Source organism: Bombina bombina, chromosome 6 (genome assembly GCF_027579735.1).
Source record: "Bombina bombina isolate aBomBom1 chromosome 6, aBomBom1.pri, whole genome shotgun sequence".
NCBI lineage: Eukaryota > Metazoa > Chordata > Amphibia > Anura > Bombinatoridae > Bombina > Bombina bombina.
In genome coordinates this window covers 658,744,923-658,767,224 of record NC_069504.1, presented here as the reverse complement: position 1 = coordinate 658,767,224, position 22,302 = coordinate 658,744,923, and positions in this window count along the sequence as shown.

Genomic DNA, 22,302 nt, shown 5'->3' with positions numbered 1-22,302 from the left:
ACGCCAATGAGGAAGGAGAAACCTTTTGTAGATTGTCAAATGGTCTAGCAATTTATTGTCTTCTGACCCTAACTCTCTCTTTTGTAGTACCATATCTTATTTCTCTCTTGTAGTTGGATCATATTAGTTTCCCCTTATATTGAGTTAAAGGAGTAAGTTTTGTTTGGATGCATCATCCAGTAAAACCAAATTTTGTGGAATGCGTCTGTTGTACCAAAAATTGTAGATGCTGTCTCATGTAGTGAGTATGTCAACCTAAATTTGTCCATTATCTCTCTCCATGTCGGTACTCCCTCTTTCCAATATCTGGCGATGCTTATTCTCTTGATAGTGCAAAGTATCTTTACAAAAGTGTTAATATGTTTGTGGAAGTTTAATGGAGCATTTAGTAACCCTTGAGACCTGGTTAATGTTATTTGATCTTCGAATAATGTGCTGAGAAATGTCGACAGTCTAGCCCAAACCTGAGCAACCCCAGGGCACTCCCACCACATATGTACGTAGGTGCCTTCAGTATCACAGCCCCTGTAGCAGTTTTTGCTTCTTCCTGCCATGAAATTAGCAGTTTTAATTGGAGTTAAGTACCATCTAAAGACAGTTTTCAAACTATTTTCCCTTAGATCAGCACTAATTAGACCTTTGCACGAAGAGTAGAATAATTCACACCAATCTTGTGTTTCTAATGAAGTATTAGTATCCATTTCCCACTTGAGCATAATAGATGATTTGGTGTCATTTGTTATAGTTTGCAGTGCTATGTATAAATGTGAAATTGTCTTTTTAGGCCTGGTATTGATGCTACACAATTTTTCTAACGGTGTATTAAGTTGGATACACATATTAGGTATAAATGTATTTAGGGCGGATGTAATCTGTAGATATAATTACCATTTTAGAGGAACCGGAGCTAGAACATTTTGTACTTGGGTGAAGGTTAGTGGCTTATTATGTGTTAGGAAGTCTCCCACTCTATAAAGGCCCTTATTCTCCCACTTATCTAATTGTTTTCGATAATAGGACGGGATAAGGTATTTGAGTGGCATCTTGGAGGGAAATTCCGGTAATAACTTTTTATTTTTGGTTATAGTTCTCCAATGGTTAATTGAGTAACTAGTAAATTGAGGGTAATCTGGAGTTTTATGTTGATGTATGGATTTATCCCATATTAGATCTTCTGGTGAATCATAATCCCCCAGATCTGACTCTAATTTAGTCCATACTATATATTTTCTCGTGGAACCTAGTAACATAGTCTGGGCCAGTCTAGCCGTGTCGTAATAATCTAAGAGGTTAGGAACCCCGGTACCTCCTAATTGTCTGTGTTTAGTAAATATGTGGAATGGAATTATTGATCGTTTCTTATTACTTATAAAGTGGATCAATTCTGATTGTAGGGATGTTAAGTCATGTCTTGGGATTGAGATAGGTAAGGTTCTGAACAAATACAAGATTCTTGGGAGTATGTTCATCTTTATTGCTGATATTCTGCCATACCAGGAAAAGTTGAGTAGTCTCCATTTAGAAATATCTTTTTGCAATTCTTTATATAAGGGAAGGTAATTTACTTTATATAGATTTGTATATTGGTTTGCTAGATTTATTCCCAGATATTTAATATGCGATTTAACCCAAGAAAATGTAAAGTTTAATTCTATTAGCTTTTTCGTGTAGTCCGGTAATGCTATTGCCATGGCCTCACTTTTATCCATATTGATCTTGTATCCTGATATGGCAGAAAATTGATGGAGAATGTCATAAAGGTTTGTTAGGAACGTCAAGGGTTTGGTTAATGTCAGTAGGACATCGTCCACAAAAAGGGTTATTTTGTAGTCCGTGTCTTTTATCTTCAGTCCATGTATATCAGAAGATAGTCAAATACAAGCCGCCAAGGGATTCATACATATAGCGAAAAACAATGGAGACAGTGGACAGCCCTGCCTCATGCCGTTTTTGATATTTATAAGTTTGGAGTGATCTCCCATCGCTCTGACAGTTGCGGTGGGTTTAGAATAAATATTTTGTAAGGCATCTATAAAGGGGCCTTTAAATCCAATTTTCTCTAGGACTGCAAAAATGTATGTCCAATCTATCCTATCAAACGCCTTCTCCGCATCCAATGAAAGGACCAGAGAAGGCATTTTCATTTTAGCCAGATGGGCTATTGTTATTATCATGCGCCTGATATTGTCAGGTGCTTCTCTACCAGTCACAAACCCAACTTAGGCCTCGCTTCCATTGAGTCGTAATTCAGTTTGCGTGCACTCGCAAACCGTTAAATATGCTGTCGAAAGCAATAGCGTTTAACGACTGTTTCCAATGGCGCGTTATACCTCAATATCGGCTGCCGGACTTCGGCTGCCGAAAAGATTTTCGCGTCCCATAGAAAGTAATAGAAGCCGTTAATCGATAAATTATACCAGGTTTCCATTGAAAGCGCTAACCGTTAATACACTGTCGGAGGCTGTCGATACATTGAGAAATATTACCCCCAGCTCAACTAGGTGTAAAGGAGGAAAAAGGAGCTTTTTGAGGCCTGTTTCTCATTGAAATAGCAAATCACAAAAAAATTATGAGTGTTTCAATGTACAAATAACATTATATATGCTACATTTATTGGTCCTATGTATAGGAATATTTGCACCCATGTTGTCATAGAAATTTCAATATGTATGTGCATATAAAAATATATGCAAGCACCACAATTATGGAACGACCTCCCGCACACTTTCAAACCTTCCCCATGCCTAATATCCTTTAAGAGATCCCTCTCTACATATCTCAAAACAGAATGCACCTGTCATTGTTGATTATATATTTCCTACCGGTTCTATGTTAAATTTTTGTGCATATATGGTGTATTATTATTTTTTTTTATTTTATTGTACCCATTGTATCAATGCAATGTTTTGTGGACCCAGGACATACTTGAAAACCATAGAAATCTCAATGTATCTTTCCTGGTAAAATATTATAAAAATAAATAAAATATCTACCTATTCAAAATGAAACCTTTGCACAGGGATGCTATATATAATCTCAATACATATAGAAAAATAATTCAAAGGAAATAAGTTGTTTATCATGAAGATGAGTTTTATTATTACAGATTTACCCTCATTCAAATGTAATTTTCAATGTGAAAATCATATTTATTCAATACAAAACGATGACACATTAAAGTTATAATGTGTCATAGTACTAATATTTATAAAATATATGTAATGTCATGTCTGCTAAAGCAGATAATACATTTGCAATATTTAGACTATTAACCAAAATACATAAGTGCTTAATATTACATACTTCAAGAGATATGAAGTATTGTCTTTAACATGGAGTTATTGAAACATTTTAAAAGTGCATTGTGCATTGGTCCCAGGGAGAGTCTGTGTCTGTTCATATGATGTCAATTAAAATGAATTAATCACCTCTATATCATGGCAATCACATATATGTTGTATATACATCAGTGCATAAATATCCTAAAGATACATTTATCTAATTATTCTAAATATTGAATAATAATCTTGACAAAAAGGAGTGCATTAGTCATGATAGGTATTAGTCATGATAGGTATATATTTCAGATATTACATTCCACATAGGACTATAAGAATGAATGCAAGGTATTTGGCCATATCAACAGGAAGGAGTATTTACTTTTCAACTCTTCTATAACTGTATAACCCTTATTAGCTTCATCTGAAGGAGCAAACAACATATGCTTGTGGAATATAAATCATAACATTTACACATGTCACGTTGACTTATGTTAGATAGCATATACTGTATAAATTTCAGACACGTATCCCCAAGTATTCTTAAACGGCATAATATGATATCCTCAATAAAAGGACACATAAATTTATCAACAATGTACACCTGCATATTAATTGACATCATGTGAAATAAAAATGAATAAAGCTGTTCATTTTTAGCAGATAAACAGCTATTAGAATAATATTAAGATATATGTTCAAATTTGGATTAGAAAAATGGATGCATATTTATGAGATGAAAATCGCACTTAAAAAAGTGCTTTAGTGCAAAAATTAGATATGATATATCTTGGGTTGAAATAAAAGAATATTAATTAATTCTTGCAGCGGGATTTTGCCTTTGGAGGAGAGGTACTTAGGGGGGCAGTGTGGCGTCTTGTGCGACGCCCACCAGCTGAATGTGAGGCTAATAACCGCGATTCAGGGTCCTGCAGGGAGATGACAGAGGATGCAAGGGAGGATGGAGTTTGGGGCCTATCCGCGAGCCTCTCCACTGCCTCTGCCAGGCGGACGAGTGAGGCATTATGGATGTCCATTTGGCTCTGTATCCTTCTCAAATCCTGCTGCTGCTGGAGCCTGGACAGCCTAAGCTCTCTATGTATGAGCCTCAGTAGATCATCCTGCTGGGACTGTGCCGGACCCTGTTGTACATTTGGTGTCTCAGGAACTAATAATTGGCTGGTTCCAGGGCTGTCTCTCCGTATTGGTGACTGTGAGGTTGTCTGTGATGGCACTGTTGGCAATACATTGGTGGGTGCAGTGGGTGGTGGTGTGGATTCCTGTTGTGCCATAGGAGTGGGAGGCATATAATACAGATGATGCAGATCTGTATGCTGCTGTGGTGGGTGCATCATCTGCTGCTGAGGATAATGATGTCGTGGTGGGTGCATCATCTGTTGCTGAGGAGGATGTTGTGGTGGGTGCATCATCTGCTGCTGAGGAGGATGTTGTGGGGGGTGCATCATCTGCTGCTGAGGAGGATGTTGTGGGGGTGCATCATCTGCTGCGGTGGGTGCAGCTGTGGGGGCTGTGCCATTTGTTGCTGCGAAGTATGCATGAACTGCCATTGTTGAGGAGGATGAGTCTGCTGGGGTTCAGAACCCAAAACATGAAATGTTGTCTCCGAAGTAGATGGAGAAGGGCATGATACATCCTCCACCTCATATGCCCTAGGCTGCTGCATATCATCTTCTAAGAGGCTGATATAGGAGGTAGTGTCACCATAGATATCCTCATCCTCCTCAGTGAATGTAGGAACATCCTGCTGTGGTGTTGGTGCAGCTTCATACTCCTCCTGTTCGGAACCTACAAATAAATATACGGTATGTTTACATTATCTATCTAATAGAATATATTACTTTGTAGCATAACAATACAGACTATTATATTCCATATTTATGTGTATATATGTACACACACACACATACACACACACACACACACACACATACACACACATACACACACACACACACACATACACACACATACACACACACACACACACATACACATACACACACATACACACACACACACATATAGTGTGTTTGGGATAAAATCAAAGCATATATGACCATAACTGAAGAATCTTTATAGACTGTGTCTTAAAGGGACATTGTTAAAGGGACACTGTACCCAAATATTTTCTTTTGTGCTTCAGATAGAGCATGCAATTTTATTCAACTTTCGGATTTACTCCTATTTTCAAATGTTCTTTATTCTCTTGGTATCTTTATTTGAAATGCAAGAATGTAAGTTTAGATGGTGGCCCATTTTTGGTGAACAACCTAGGTTGTCCTTGCTGATTGGTGGATAAATGCATCCACCAATCAAAACTGCTGTCCAGAGTTCTGAACCTAGAAAAAAAGCTTACATGTCTTATTTTTCATATAAAGATAGCAAGAGAATGAAGAGAAATTCATAATAGGAGTAAATTAGAAAGTTGCTTAAAATTGCATGCTGTATCTGAATCACAAAATAAATATTTTGGGTACAGTGTCCCTTTAAGGACAATGACACATGATTTATATGAAATGCTTAATATTCTTGGATATTATATTATCAATATTCTTGCTTGTCGGAGCAGATATACAATACAGAGTGCTTGCTGAACATATTAAATACAACTATGTAAATTTAGATTCATAGCTAAACACAGATGGGTATTTATGATATACAACATATATACATCACATATATGGTTATATTTAATATTGAATATTCACCTTCATACACCTCTTCAGGTGGCACAGAGGTGTCCATTGTCCCCTTACATCCGTAAACAGATTCATCCGAGATGACATTGGACAGCATCTCCTCCCATGACCTTAGGTGTATTCTCTTGCTAGGACCACCACCTGTCCCACGTGCATATTTGGCCTGCTGTGCCAGCTTAGCTTTGGTTTCCCTCCTGCAGTCATGATAGCGGTGTTTAATGCTGGCAGTAGAACGATTACGTCCTAAGCAGCTGACTGCCACTCGAATCTCCTCCCACAGCTTATTCCGGACAGCCGGCCTCAGGTTAGGGTTCTCCAGCTGAGCTGCCCTCTCCAAGTATGCCTCAACAAGAGCCTCCTTCTCCTCCTCAGAGTACCTCTCCTCTCTTAGCCTGCCCTTCACACCTGAAGGGCCAGCAGACACAGACTCTCCCTCCTGTGACTGGGGACCAGCCCTCTCTACCTCCTCTGTCCCTGCAGGCTGTGACAGGCTACCACCAGCCCCACCCCCAGTTGCCACAGTCTGCCCCACTTTCCCTTTTCTTTTTGTGCCTAGCTGAGGCTGACTCCTCCTCACTCCTCCCACCTCCATTCCTCTTCCACCCTCTCTCCTTCCCTCCTCTGCCAGGGTTTGAGGAAGGACAAATCCTCCACCCAAACCTCGGCCCCTATTCCTGCCCATACTACTCCCTACTTCCCCCCTCCCCCTCCCTCTATCCACCCTCACCACTGCCCTCCCCCTAGCCACCCCCTTCCCAACTCCACTAGGCCTATCCATCCCTTTCTCCTTCCTCCCTAACTCTAACCTAACACTAAAGTCCCTAGCTTACCTAACTACACTAATTCACCTAACTAAACCCTAAATTAAATAGCCCCAAAACTAACTACCTAACCTATCTAGACCCTAACTATCTCTATTCTATATCCCTCAAAATAAAAATAAAATGTGGGGGTGAAAATAAACAAAGGGATGTAAATGAAAAAGGAAAAACTAAGGAGGATTAGAACAAAATTATAGAAAAATAATAAGGGATGCAAATTAAGAAAGGGGTGAGCTATATAGTCAAATGAAACAAAAAATATGGGATGTTAAAAAAAAAAAAATAGGATGGGCAAAATGTATATATAAAAAAACAAGTTATATAGTGAGGAAGGGAAGGGTAGTCAAAGGGGGGATGGGAAGTGGAATAAGGGGATTAATGAAAGGAGTAATAAAGGATGATGGGGATATGGGGGTTAATGAAAAAAAAAAAATGGGAATGTGTTTGTATCAAATAAAAGTGTGTATGTGTGTGTGTGTGTATTTGTGTGTATAAACTAATGTGTGTTAATTAACTAATGTATGGATGTGTGTGTGTGTGTTCCTAATATTATATGAGGCCTACAATAAGAATATATGAAAATCAAATATCAAACTCTCCACTAACTCTCAAACAACTCTCAAAAACCCAAAACTCCTACCAACGCAACTAGCTCCCGTGTCTTTCTCTCTAGAGGCGATCACAGGTAAAGAGCGCAGGCGCAAACCGTTATTCTTATAGACAGAGGTCGGGTTACCATGGCAATGCACTTGTTATGGCGCGCTTTTCGACAAATCCGACATCGGTTGGCAACGCAAACTTACGTACGGCCGTAAAGAGCGACTGTGCGCAACACGCTAATCTTTTCAATGGAAACCTGGTACTAAAATGGAGCCGTAAATTACTTTTAGCTGTCGTCCGCTTCGGTAGCTTACGGCTCCATTTTTAACGACTCAATGGAAGCGAGGCCTTAGTCGGGGTGCATAATATTCGGTAAGATGTTTTTTAACCTATTTGCCAATATTTTAGTAAAGATTTTTAGGTCTTGATTTATTAGGGGAATGGGTCTATAACTGGTATACCACTTCAAGTTCTAAGTAGGTCATAGGGTATCTCATGCCCTTGCATAATATAGTTCGAAAATTTAACTAGATGGGCTGTTAGGGAAGTTTTAAACTTATAATATTCTCCAGGAAAGCCATCAGAGCCTGGGGCCTTACCTGGTTTTAAGTCTTTGATGGCTTGTTGTACCTCGCTGATAGTTATCGTTTGGTTTAAGCCATCTCTATCTGCTTCTGCTATTGATGGCAACTGGGCCTTATCTAAGAATGTTGTTTATAGGGAGTCCATCTGAGCGGAATGGGTAACTTTAGTTCCGTCGTATAATGTACTATAATATTGTGCAAAAAAGTCCACTATCTCCTGTGGGTGAGTGGTTACAGTGCCGTCTTGTTTCTGAATTTCTGGGATTGTGGCTAGTCGTAGCTTTTCTCTAATTTTATTCACCATGTATCCGTCTGGTTTGTTAGCGTATATATTGTAGTTTGTTTTAAGTCGGAATGCTGATTTGATTGCTTGATCGTTAAGAATGTTGACAAGTGTTGTGCGTTTGAGCTGGAGCTGCTTCCATACATTATTAGACTGTGTAAGTTTGTGCTTTTTTTCCGAATGTTTCTATTTCTTTTTGTAGATTTAATCTCTGTATGGTTAGTTTTTTGATGAAGGTAGATTTTTCTTTTATGAGTAAACCTTGTAAGTATGTTTTGTGGGCTGCCCATGTTGAGATGGGATTATCAGTTGTCCCTGTGTTAATGTCCCAGTATTCTGTCATATGTTGTATTATAGATGAAGCAATAATGGAAATTGATATAGGCCAAGAGGGTCAGTTCATGACGACCATAAAGGATGCGTATCTTCATGTTCCCATCCACAGGGATCATCATAAATTCCTGAGATTTGCTTTTTTGGACACTGTCAGTTTGTGGCTCTTCCATTTGGCCTTGCCACAGCTTCCAGAATTTTCTCAAAGATTCTGGGGAGCTCTTTTGGCAGTGATCAGGTCTCAGAGAATTGTAGTAGCGCCCTACCTGGATGACATTTTGGTTCAGGCACCATCTTTTCAACAAGCAAACTCTCATACAGAGATCTTGTTGTCTTTTCTACGTTCCCATGGTTGGAAAGTGAATCTGGAAAAGAGTTCCCTTGTTCCAGTTACAAGGGTGGTTTTCTTAGTGACCATTATAGATTCCCTATCTTTGAAGATTTTTCTGACAGAGGTCATAAAATCCAAAATTCTTTCCTCTTGCCTCGCTCTTCATTCTACTGTTCCATGGACATCATTCACTTTGCTCGATTCCATCTGAAAGCTCTGCAGTTATGCATGCTCAAAAAAAGGAACAGAAATCATTTGGATCTGTCTCAGAGGGTAGTTCTAGATCAGTCGACAAGAGACTCTCTCCCATGGTGGTTCTCTCAAGGCACATGCTTTCAGAGACCTTCTTGGGTGATTGTGACCACAAACGCCAGTCTGCTAGGCTGGGGAGCAGTCTGGAACTCATTAAAGGTGCAGGGTCTATGGACTCGGGAGGAGTCTGCTCTCTCCATAAATATCTTGGAGTTGAGAGCGATTTTCAATGCTCTGATGTCTTGGCCTCAGTTGTCTTTAGCCCGGTTTATCAGATTCCTGTTGGACAACATCACCTCAGTGGCTTACATCAACCACCAGGGAGTAATCTGGAGTTCCTTAGCCATGGAGGAGGTGGCTCGGATTATTCAGTGGGCGGAAGTTCACAATTGTTGCCTATCTGTTATCCACATTCCAGGAGTGGACAATTGGGAGGCAGATTTTCTGAGCAGACAGACATTTCATCCTGGAGAGTGGGCTCTCCATCTGGAGGTGTTCTCCAGGTTAACCCTCAGATGGGGGTGCCAGAGTTGGATCTGATGGTGTCTCAGCAGAATGCCAAACTTCCAAGGTACAGTTCAAGGTTAAATGATCCACAGGCCACTCTGATAGATGCTCTGGCGGTTCCTTGGGTTTTCAGTCTAGCATATCTATTTCCTCTGTTTGTGCTCCTTCCATGAGTCATTGCTCGTATCAAACAGGAGAGAGCATCAGTAATTATAATAGCTCCTGCATGGCCTTGCAGGATCTGGTATGCAGACCTAGTGAAAACGTCATCTCTGCCACCTTGGAGGTTACCTCTGAGGAAGGACCTTCTAGTTCAGGGTCCTTTCCTCCATCCAAATCTTGTTTCTCTGCAGCTGACTGCTTGGAGATTGAACGCTTAGTTCTGGCTAAGCATGGCTTTTCTGAGTCGGTCATTGAAACCATGTTGCAGGCTCACAAGCCTGTAACTCGTAAGATTTACCATAAGGTATGGCGTAAATACCTTTATTGGTGTGATTCAAAAGGCTTCTCTTGGAGTAGGGTCAGGATTCCTAGAATTTTGTCTTTTCTCCATGGATGGTCTAGAGAAAGGTTTATCAGTCAGTTTTCTGAAAGGTCAGATTTCTGCTTTATCTATTCTGCTTCATAAGCGTCTGGCTGATGTGCCAGATGTTTGTTCCTTTTGTCAGGCCTGGGTTAGAATCAGGCCTGTGTTTAAGTCTTTTTCTCATCCTTGGAGCCTTAACCTTGTTCTTAAAGTTTTGCAGCAGGCTCAGTTTGACCCAATGCATTCCATAGATATTAAGTTGTTATCTTGGAAGGTTTTGTTTCTTGTTGCTATCTTTTCTGATCGGAGGGTTTGTGAACTCTTAGCTTTGCAGTGTGATTCACCTTACCTTATTTTTAATGTGGATTCTTCATACTAAATTGTTTTTTTTTCCTAAGGTGGTTTCAGTTAGGAATATTATTCAGGAGATTGTTGTTCCTTCCCTTTGTCCTAATCCTTCTTCTCATAAGGAACGTTTGTTGCACAACTAAGATGGTTGAGACGTATGATTCATTTTGCTTATGAGACTGCTGGTTAGCAGCCTCCTGAGAGAATTACGGCTCATTCCACAAGGGCTGTCTCCTCTTCTTGGGCTTTCAAAAATGAAGCTTCTGTGGAACAGATTTGCAAGGCTGCAACTTGGTCTTCTTTGCATACTTTTTCCAAATTTGATACTTTCGCCTTGGCTGAGGCTGCTTTTGGGAGAAAAGTTCTTCAAGCGGTAGTGCCTTCTGTTTAGGTCTGCCTGTCTTGTTTTCCCTCTCTATTCATTCTGTTTCATCTATCTTTGGTATAGGTTCCCACTAGTAATTGAATGACGTTGTGGACTCTCCATATCTTAGGAAAGAAAACAAAATGTATGCTTACCTGATACATTTCTTTCTTTCCGGATATGAAGAGTCCACGACCCCACTCTTAATTAAGACAGGTATTTGTTTACTAAACCTCAGGCACCTCTGCACCTTTTTCCTTTTTCCATTTTCTTTTGGTTGAATGACTGGAGATTATGGGTAGGGGAGTGACATTTAACAGCTTTGCTGTGGTGCTCTTTGCCTCCTCCTCCTGGCCAGGTGTGATATTCCCACTAGTAATTGAATGATGTTATGGACTCTCTATATCTGGAAAGAAAGACATTTATCAGGTAAGCATAAATTTTGTTTTTTTCAACATACTGTTAAGATTTATATCTTATACAAGCAACACAATATTTTTTGTAATTCTATATCCAATAGAATTACATCACATAATAGAAATAACATCCTGTAATCCTGTATCTAATGTAATCTAGCTAATATGACTGTTTATTTGAAAAATCTTCAAGAGAAGAAGTAATGGAGAATATAGACAGACTCTCCATCAGAATAATGTCCACACTTTAATATAAATACATTTTAAAGTCTCTATTTTGGAATAGAGTCACATAATTTACAGCACCAAATCCCACTAAATAATACATTTTGTCATTATTAACACAACTTATTTATGAAATTTGACTTAAGGTCACACACATGTTATTTTGATCTGCACTATTATTGTATATTCACTAATTAATGTATATTTATTTATTTACTAATACTGTAAAAAAACGAATTTATGTTTACCTGATAAATTTCTTTTTCCTACGGTGTGTCCGGTCCACGGCTTCATCCTTACTTGTGGGATATTCTCTTCCCCTACAGGAAATGGCAAAGAGAGCACACAGCAAAAGCTGTCCATATAGCCCCCCCTCTGGCTCTTCCCCCCAGTCATTCGACCGACGGTTAGGAGAAAAAGGAGAAACCATAGGGTGCTGTGGTGACTGTAGTGTACAGAAATAAAAATTTTAAACCTGACTAAAAGCCAGGGCGGGCCGTGGACTGGACACACCATAGGAGAAAGAAATGTATCAGGTAAACATAAATTCTGTTTTCTCCTACATTGGTGTGTCCGGTCCACGGCTTCATCCTTACTTGCGGGAACCAATACCAAAGCTTTAGGACACGGATGAAGGGAGGGAACAAGTCAGGTAACCTAAACGGAAGGCACCACAGCTTGCAAAACCTTTCTCCTAAAAACAGCCTCCGAAGAAGCATAAGTATCGAATTTGTAAAATTTGGCAAAAGTATGCAGAGAAGACCAAGTCGCTGCCTTACAGATCTGTTCAACAGAAGCCTCGTTCTTGAAAGCCCATGTGGAAGCCACAGCTCTAGTAGAGTGAGCTGTAATTCGTTCAGCAGGCTGCCGTCCGGCAGTCTCATAAGCCAATCGGATGATGCTTTTCAGCCAAAAGGAAAGAGAGGTAGCAGTAGCTTTCTGCCCTCTCCTCTTACCAGAAAAAACGACAAACAAGGATGATGTCTGTCTGAAATCCTTTGTTGCTTCTAAATAGAATTTTAAAGCACGGACCACATCTAGGTTGTGTAACAAACGTTCCTTCTTCAAACTGGATTTGGACACAGAGAAGGAACAACTATTTCCTGGTTAATATTCCTGTTGGAAACCACTTTTGGAAGAAAACCAGGCTTGGTACGTAAAACTACCTTATCTGTATGGAATACCAGATAGGGTGAAGTACACTGCAAAGCAGACCATTCAGAAACTCTTCTAGCAGAAGAAATAGCAACCAAAAACAGAACTTTCCAAGATAGTAACTTAATATCTATGGAATGTAAGGGTTCAAACGGAACCCCTTGAAGAACTGAAAGAACTAAGTTTAGACTCCATGGAGGAGTTATAGGTCTGTAGACAGGCTTGATTCTGACTAACGCCTGTACAAACGCCTGTACATCTGGCACGGCTGCCAGACGTTTGTGCAACAAAACAGACAGAGCGGATATCTGTCCTTTTAAAGAACTAGCTGACAAACCTTTATCCAAACCCTCTTGGAGAAAGGAAAGTATCCTAGGAATTTTAATTTTACTCCAAGAGAATCCCTTGGATTCGCACCAACGGATATATTTTTGCCATATCTTATGGTAAATTTTCCTAGTCACAGGTTTTCTGGCTTGAACCAGAGTATCTATAACCGAATCTGAAAACCCACGCTTAGATAGAATCAAGCGTTCAATTTCCAAGCAGTCAGTTGCAGAGAGACTAGATTTGGATGTTTGAATGGACCTTGTACTAGAAGATCCTGCCTCAAAGGTAGCTTCCATGGTGGAGTCGATGACATATTCACCAGGTCTGCATACCAAGTCCTGCGTGGCCATGCAGGAGCTATTAGAATCACCGAGGCCTTCTACTGTTTGATCCTGGCTACAAGCCTGGGAAGGAGAGGAAACGGTGGAAACACATAAGCCAGATTGAATGACCAGGGCGCCACCAATGCATCTACTAGTGTCGCCTTGGGATCCCTGGATCTGGACCCGTAGCGAAGAACCTTGGAGTTCTGCCGAGACGCCATCAGATCCATATCTGGAGTGCCCCATAGTTGAGTTAACTGGGCAAAGACCTCCGGGTGAAGTTCCCACTCCCCCGGATGGAAAGTCTGCCGACTCAAATAATCCGCCTCCCAGTTGTCTACTCCTGGGATGTGAATTGCAGATAGATGGCAGGAGTGATCCTCCGCCCATTTGATGATCTTGGATACCTCTCTCATCGCCAAGGAACTCTTTGTTCCCCCCTGATGATTGATGTACGCTACAGTCGTCATGTTGTCCGACTGAAATCTTATGAATCTGGCCTTCGCTAGTTGAGGCCAAGCCAGGAGCGCATTGAATATCGCTCTCAGTTCCAAAATGTTTATCGGGAGAAGAGACTCTTCCCGAGACCATAGACCCTGAGCTTTCAGAGGGTCCCAGATCACGCCCCAGCCTAAGAGACTGGCATCGGTCGTGACAATGACCCACTCTGGTCTGCGGAAACTCATTCCCTGGGACAGGTGATCCTGAGTCAACCACCAGAGGAGTGAGTCTCTGGTTACCTGGTCTACTTGAATCTGGGGAGACAAGTCTGCATAATCCCCATTCCACTGTTTGAGCATGCACAGTTGCAATGGTCTTAAATGAATTTGAGCAAAAGGAACCACGTCCATTGCTGCAACCATTAGTCCTATTACTTCCATGCACTGAGCTATGGAAGGCTGAGGAATAGATTGAAGAACTCGACAAGCGTTTAGAAGCTTTAACTTTCTGACCTCTGTCAGAAAAATCTTAATTTCCACAGAATCTACTATTGTTCCCAGAAAAGGAACCCTTGTGGACGGGGACAGGGAACTCTTTTCTATGTTCACCTTCCACCCGTGAGATCTGAGAAAGGCTAAAACAATGTCTGTATGAGCCCTTGCTTTGGAAAGGGACGACGCTTGGATTAGAATGTCGTCTAGGTAAGGTGCTACAGCAATGCCCCTCGGCCTTAGGACCGCTAGAAGGGACCCTAGCACATTTGTGAAAATTCTGGGAGCAGTGGCTAAACCGAACGGAAGAGCCACAAACTGGTAATGTTTGTCCATAAAGGCGAACCTCAGGAACTGATGATGATCTTTGTGGATAGGAATATGCAGGTACGCATCCTTTAAGTCCACAGTAGTCATATATTGACCCTCCTGGATTGTTGGCAAAATCATCCGAATGGTTTCCATTTTGAATGATGGAACTCTGAGGAATTTGTTTAGAATTTTTAAATCCAGAATTGGCCTGAAAGTTCCCTCTTTTTTGGGAACTACAAACAGGTTTGAGTAAAAACCCAGACCTTGTTGGGTTTATCACTCCCATTTTTAATAGGTCTCCTACGCAATGAAAGAATGCCTGTCTCTTTATCTGGTCTGAAGATAAGCGAGACATGTGGAACCTTCCCCTTGGAGGAAGTTCCTTGAACTCTAGAAGATACCCCTGAGAGACTATTTCTAGTGCCCAGGGATCCGGAACATCTCTTGCCCAAGCCTGAGCAAAGAGAGGGGCTACCCCGTCATGCTGTCTTGGTAGCAGCAGCAGGCTTCTTGGCCTGTTTACCCTTGTTCCAGCCTTGCAATGGTTTCCATGCTGGTTTAGGCTGGGAAGCGTTACCCTCTTGTCTAGAGGCTGCAGAGTTAGAAGCCGGTCCGTTCCTGAAATTGCGAAAGGAACGAAAATTAGATTTGTTCTTAGCCTTGAAAGGCCTATCCTGTGGGAGGGCATGGCCCTTTCCCCCAGTGATGTCTGAAATAATCTCCTTCAATTCTGGCCCGAAAAGGGTCTTACCCTTGAAAGGAATATTAAGTAATTTTGTTTTGGACGACACATCCGCCGACCAAGATTTTAGCCAGAGCGCCCTGCGTGCCACTATTGCAAAACCTGAGTTTTTCGCCGCTAATTTTGCCAATTGAAAAGCGGCATCCAAAATAAAGGAATTCGCTAACTTTAGTGCGTGAATTCTGTCCATGACTTCATCATATGGAGTCTCCTTTTGGAGCGAACTTTCTAGTTCCTCGAACCAAAAAGACGCCGCCGTGGTGACAGGAATAATGCACAAAATTGGTTGAAGAAGGAAACCTTGCTGAACAAAAATCTTTTTAAGCAATCCTTCCAATTTTTTATCCATAGGATCTTTGAAAGCGCAACTGTCCTCTATAGGAATAGTTGTGCGCTTTGCTAACGTTCAAACTGCCCCCTCTACCTTAGGGAGCGTTTGCCATGCGTCCCTTCTGGGGTCGACAATGGGGAACATTTTCTTAAATATAGGAGGTGGAACAAAAGGTACACCTGGCTTCTCCCACTCCTTAGTCACTATGTCCGCCACCCTCTTGGGTATCGGAAAAGCATCAGCGTGCACTGGGACCTCTAAGAATTTGTCCATTTTGCACAACTTCTCTGGAATTACCAAAGAATCACAATCATCAAGAGTAGCTAGCACCTCCTTAAGCAGGGCGCGGAGATGTTCTAGCTTAAATTTAAATGCCACGATATCAGGTTCTGCCTGCTGAGAAATTTTTCCTGAATCAGAAATTTCTCCCTCAGACAGACCCTCCCTCACTGCCAACTCAGATTGATGTGAGGGTATAACAGATAAATTATCGTCAGCGCCTACTTGCTCATCCTCTGTATTTAAAACTGAGCAATCACGCTTTCTGGGAAATGCTGGCAGTTTGGATAAAAGAGCTGCTATAGAATTATCCATTACTGCTGTTAATTGCTGCATAGTAACAAGCATTGGCGCGCTAGATGTACTAGGTATCGCCTGCGCGGGCAAAACTGGTGTTGATACGGAAGGAGAGGATAATGAACTATCCCCACTACCTTCATTAGAAGAATCATCTTGGGCAACCTTATTAAATGTGGCAGTACTGTCCTTACTTTGTTTGGACGCCATGGCACAATTTGCACATACATTTAAAGGGGTACAGACATGTTAGACAGATTTAGGCAGGCTATTAATGCAATAAAAACAATTTTAAACAAAACCGTTACTGTCTCTTTAAATAATAAAAAGAGCACACTTTATTTCTGAATGTTCAAAAAACTATCAAAGAAATATCCGATCTTTCTGAAATTTACACCCCAGTGTCTTAATGCTTTGAAAGTATTGCACACCAATTTTCAAGTCTCTAACCCCTTAAATGAGCAAACCGGAGCTAATAGTTCAATTTACCGGTTTAAACACACTACAGTCCCTGCCACAGACTTTGCTGCGGCTTTTACCTTCCTTAGGGGTGATTCACCACAGAATTAAGCCTCCCTGAGTCCTTTTCTCAGCCACAGGACCCTCTCACATGAAGCTGCATGCACTGCTTCTGGAAGTAACTGCGCAACTGAGGCGCGAAAATGAGGCCTCCTCCCTCTGCATACCAGAGTGAAGGGGCCTTTCTGACTAGATTAGGCGTCTAAACAACTGCCAGGTGCAAATAAACGTTCCCAAAAGTGTTTCAAAGTTCACAAAAACACTCCAATTGTCATATAATATGATAAAAAACTAATCGATTTAGCCCACAATAGTGTCAACCAGCATAGAGCCCAATTTATAAGCCTTAATTCTGTTACCGAGTCTAAGAAAATGGCTTACCGGTCCCATAAGGGAAAAACTGACAGTCTTCTAGCATTACTGGGTCTTGTTAGAAAAGAGACTGGTCATACCTGAAGCAGATAAGTCTGCAAACTGTTCCCCCCAACTGAAGTTCTCTGGTTTCAACAGTCCTGCGTGGGAACAGCAATGGATTTTAGTTACTGGTGCTAAAATCATACTCCTCTTTTAACAGAAATCGTCATCACTTTCTGTTGTAGAGTAAATAGTACAAACCGGCACTATTTTAAAATAACAAACTCTTGATAGAAGAAATAAAACTACAACTAACACCACAAACTCTTTACCATCCCCGTGGAGATGCTACTTGTTCAGAGCGGCAAAGAGAATGACTGGGGGGCGGAGCCAGAGGGGGGCTATATGGACAGCTTTTGCTGTGTGCTCTCTTTGCCATTTCCTGTAGAGGAAGAGAATATCCCACAAGTAAGGATGAAGCCGTGGACCGGACACACCAATGTAGGAGAAATCATGGCTAATAGCACATTAATTCAAATCCACAACACAGAAAGGCAAGGTTTTAGTATTGTATCACTTGCCATATATAAATACCATGAAGTGGTTATTCATAACACCACTATGCACTGTATTTAGGGTATCACATTTTTTATTTTATTTTTTACACCCTATTTCTTAGGCTGAATAATTTAGTAAGTATAAATTAAAAATATGTGTGGACATACAAAAAATACCCCAAAGTATAAATTTCAAAATGAGTGCTACATACATTAGGTACTATACAAAGAATCAGGAATAATAAGCAGAATAAAGGGTTTCAATTCTACCAGTACCTACTATTATACTCATATCTAGGGTTGCCACCCAGCCAGTATTTTACCGACACAACTGGTATTTTTAAGGTTCATGTCAATGTAGAAAATAAAGAATAAATATTGAAAGAAAGCCCCTGACAAAGTGAAACTTCTTCTGAGTGTGATGAATACTAGTTATAAACAAATGAGCATTTAAAATCAGTCCTATCAGCTTTAGTTTTTGTGTTATGCTGTTATTTATTTATGCAAATGTATGTTAATTAGCATGGCCGGTATTTTCTTCCAAGAAAGGTGGCAACCCTACTCATACCAGATCATCTAGATACAATGGAATAAAATCATAGAAAACAAGATATTCTTCTGAAAACTATAATCAAATATCTAATATCCACATACCTCAAAAATACACTAACTCTACAATGTGTTAAGCTTTTTAAGAAATCCTAAACCGTCTTAATAAGATCCTATGTGCGCGGATGCACAAGATATACAAAGGATCCGATTTGCCGATTATGAAAAAGGAGCGTGGCTTACATCATAAAAGGCTGCCGATGCTGCGGCGCCTCGCCTTTTGAAAAAGCGGGAATACCGGCAAAACATGTTAAGGGGAGAGGGCTAATGGGACCCTGTGTTTTAAATAGCTAGATTCATGGTATAACAAAATTTGACCTGCGACCGAGCTGATATATTTAGATCACTTACGTACTCGAGTACTGATATGAAGAATCTAATAGACATAGACTAATGCGGATGCAGCAACTAATAAGGGCATTAACCTGATATATTTATCGAAGGATAATTAGCGTTTGTGGATACCAGCAGCACATCTATTTCTGCAAACAGAGTTGATTACTAGTGATACAATCTATATAGATAGTATCCATGTTTACTAATGCTTGGTTATAATACTATTAGCAACAGTCTATCTTAGTAATGCACTTTGATGGCTTAGCGTTTGTAGTTTTTTATTAAACGATCTCTCATAAACTTAAGTAATCTATTGGTTGTTACCTTTACCAACACATTATTAATACTGGAGGTATAACTGAGTATTAAATACTTGATTGAAGCTATTAGATCTGTGTTCCATGCAGGTTTATTTGCACTGCCCCCAAGTATTTTTATAACGGCTACACGTACCTCTAGTTTATTTTGAAGATCAGAGAAGCGCTATTCTATGTTTGCACCCAAGCACAACACATATTTAACTTTGATATATTGCTGGCTGCTTTTCATCTTTCCACTCAATTAGCGCTATAGGTATTCAAATAAGTTATATCTGATTCTGACATAGCAATCCATACATGATTTTGGTGACCCTTAGTTGTATGCAGCATCAATACACCACTAGTTGTTACTCATATCCCAGAACCTTTTATCGCTATACATAAAAATAGTGATTATATCTGACCCGTACTTAGCAGTCTCAATGTAATTATTGGTGACCCTTAGTAAACATTTTACTAGGGCTCATTATTAATCATGAGTTCTCCATGTCTAGCATAATGTTTTTAATGTTAGCCCATTTTGAACTATTTTCAATAAAGTGTGTTTTTATTTTCAATATTGACTTAACAACCCATATTATTTGAGAGGGAATTGAGTTCTTACGTGTATCCTTTTTTCAGCTTCCCTTAGCTGAATAAGTAAATTAAACTTATGTCGTCATCTTATTTAGATGTCTTTAACAAAAAATCTGACATGATTTTGGTGTCATCTTAGTCTTCATCTACATGTCTTACTAAAAAGATTTTCCTTTCATTATCAAAATATGTTTGCAGGAAAACATATTACTGTTCAGCAGCATAAACATATATGCTGTGTATGGCCTGTGGAACTATAATCAAACACCACACAGTTATAGAGACCTACTAGTAGCTTCTCTAATAAAAAATGAGTCATCATTAACTAATAACACTAATAAATCCCTGAGTAGTTGTGTTTGAAAACTGTAACACAGGGTATTTACAGAATACATGTGTATGCCACTAATATTTATTAGCGCAATTTCAGATAATACAAACTTTACATTGCAAATAAAATGATAGTTGCAAATGTTCAACATTTTAAAATATATTTAACTAGGCAATAAGCCTGCCCAGAGGCTAGTCTATGTTTAAAAAATACAAACCCCCAAGCTAATTTTACTAAAAATAAAAAATCTAAAATTACAGAAAAAAATAAACAAAGCTATCCAAAATAAAAAATTTAAACCTAAACTAATACCCCTATAAAAATAAAAAATCCCCCTAAAATAAAAACACCCCCTAACTAAACTACCAATAGCCCTTAAAAGGGCCTTTTGTAGGGCATTGCCCTAAGTTAAACAGCTCTTTTACTTTAAAAAATTACCAATCACCCCCTAACAGTAACCCTCCCCACCCAACCACCCCCCCCAAAATAAAAATAAAAACTAACACTAAAAAAAAACCTAAGCTACCCATTGCCCCTAAAGGGGAATTTGTATGGGCATTGCCCTTAAAAGGGCATTTAGCTCATTTACAGCCAATTAAATGCTTAATCTTAAATATATAAAAAAAAAATCCTAAATCCTAAGTCCCAAATAGGTACTCACCATTCCTGAAGTCTGGCAGAGAAGGTCATCTTCCAGGCAGCTCCATCATCTTCTATCTTCATCCGGAGCAAAGGCGGCACATAGTGGTCTTCCCCGATGCGTGGATCTGGAGCGGTGGTCCTCAGCGGCGGTGATCCTCAGCGGCGTGAAGGCTCCTTTTCATCCGATCTCCGGCGTACACTAAAAATTGAATGGAAGGTATGAACTCCTGACAGTAGACAAGACACTTATTAAAGACAGTCTGGATAAGATACAGGTTATAACCATCTCTTCCACTTTATGAGAGTCCCATTTAAAAATACTACAACAAGTTTATATAATTCCTGGTCTCCATTCTAAGTGGGTAACTTGGGCAAGAAATATCTGCACTAAGTGTAGTTATGGCGTACCAGATTGGATACATTTGTTATGGGACTGCCCCATATTGAAAAGCTATTGGCAAAAAAATTCCTATTGGTTGACCAAAATAACTAAATCGCAGGTGTACTTTTCTGCTCAACGTGTAATATTCTTAGTATCCAAAGATAAGAAACTTAATTTTGATACTTTTATTTCCACAGTTATTGTATTAGCAAAACAGTTGATTTTGGCGGGCTGGGCTAGTAGCAAAGCTCCCCTCTTCCAAAAATTGATTAGAAATATACACACTCAGATGCTGGTTGAACAGGCCGATACAAAGGGAGATCCAGAGAAAAGAATTAAATGCTTCCTTCATAGATTCAACAAGGTGTTGGAAACATTCCTTAGAGATTATGGTCCATATTGATATGATAGCATCACGCAGTTGCTGCAGATTTGTCGGCTGCACATCCATGATGCAAATCTCCCGTTCCACCACATCCAAAAGGTGCTCTATTGCATTGAGATCTGGTGACTGTGGAGGTCATTGGAGTACAGTGAACGCATTATCATGTTTAAGAAACCAGTTTGAGATGATTGGAGCTTTGTGACATTGTGCATTATCCTGCTGGAAGTAGCCATCAGAAGATGGGTACACTGTAGTCATAAAGGGATGGACATGGTCAGCAACAATACTCAGGTAGGCCGTGGCATTTAAACGATGCTCAATTGGTATTAAGGGGCCCAAAGTGTGCCAAGAAAATATCCCCCACACCATTAAACCACCACCACCAGCCTGAAATGTTGATACAAGGCAGGATGGATCCATGCTTTCATGTTGTTTATGCCAAATTCTGATCCTACCATCTGAATGTTGCAGCTGAAATCGAGACTCATCATACCAAGCAACGTTTTTCCAATCTTCTATTGTCCAATTTTGGTGAGCCTGTGTGAATTGTAGCCTCAGGTTCCTGTTCTTAGCTTACAGGAGTGGCACCTGGTGTGGTCTTCTGCTGCTGTAGCCAATCTGCATCAAGGTTCAACGTGTTGTGCATTTAGAGATGGTATTCTGGATACCTTAGTTGTAACAAGTGGTTATTTAAGTTACTGTTGCCTTCTATCAACTTGAACCAGTCTGCCCATTCTCCTCTGACCTCAACAAGGCATTTTCGTTAACACAATTGCCGTTCACTGGATATTTTCTCATTTTCTGACAATTCTCTGTAAACCCTAGAGATGGTTGTGCGTGAAAATCCCAGTAGATCAGCAGTTTTGTTTTGCATAATGAACAAATTTAATGGTTTCAAAACTGTTCAACCCAAAAGGATAATGGGAAAATAAAAAGAAAACACATAACTGGAATAAAAACCTCATATTTATGATCCTTTTTCTTCTTGAACAAACTGTATAG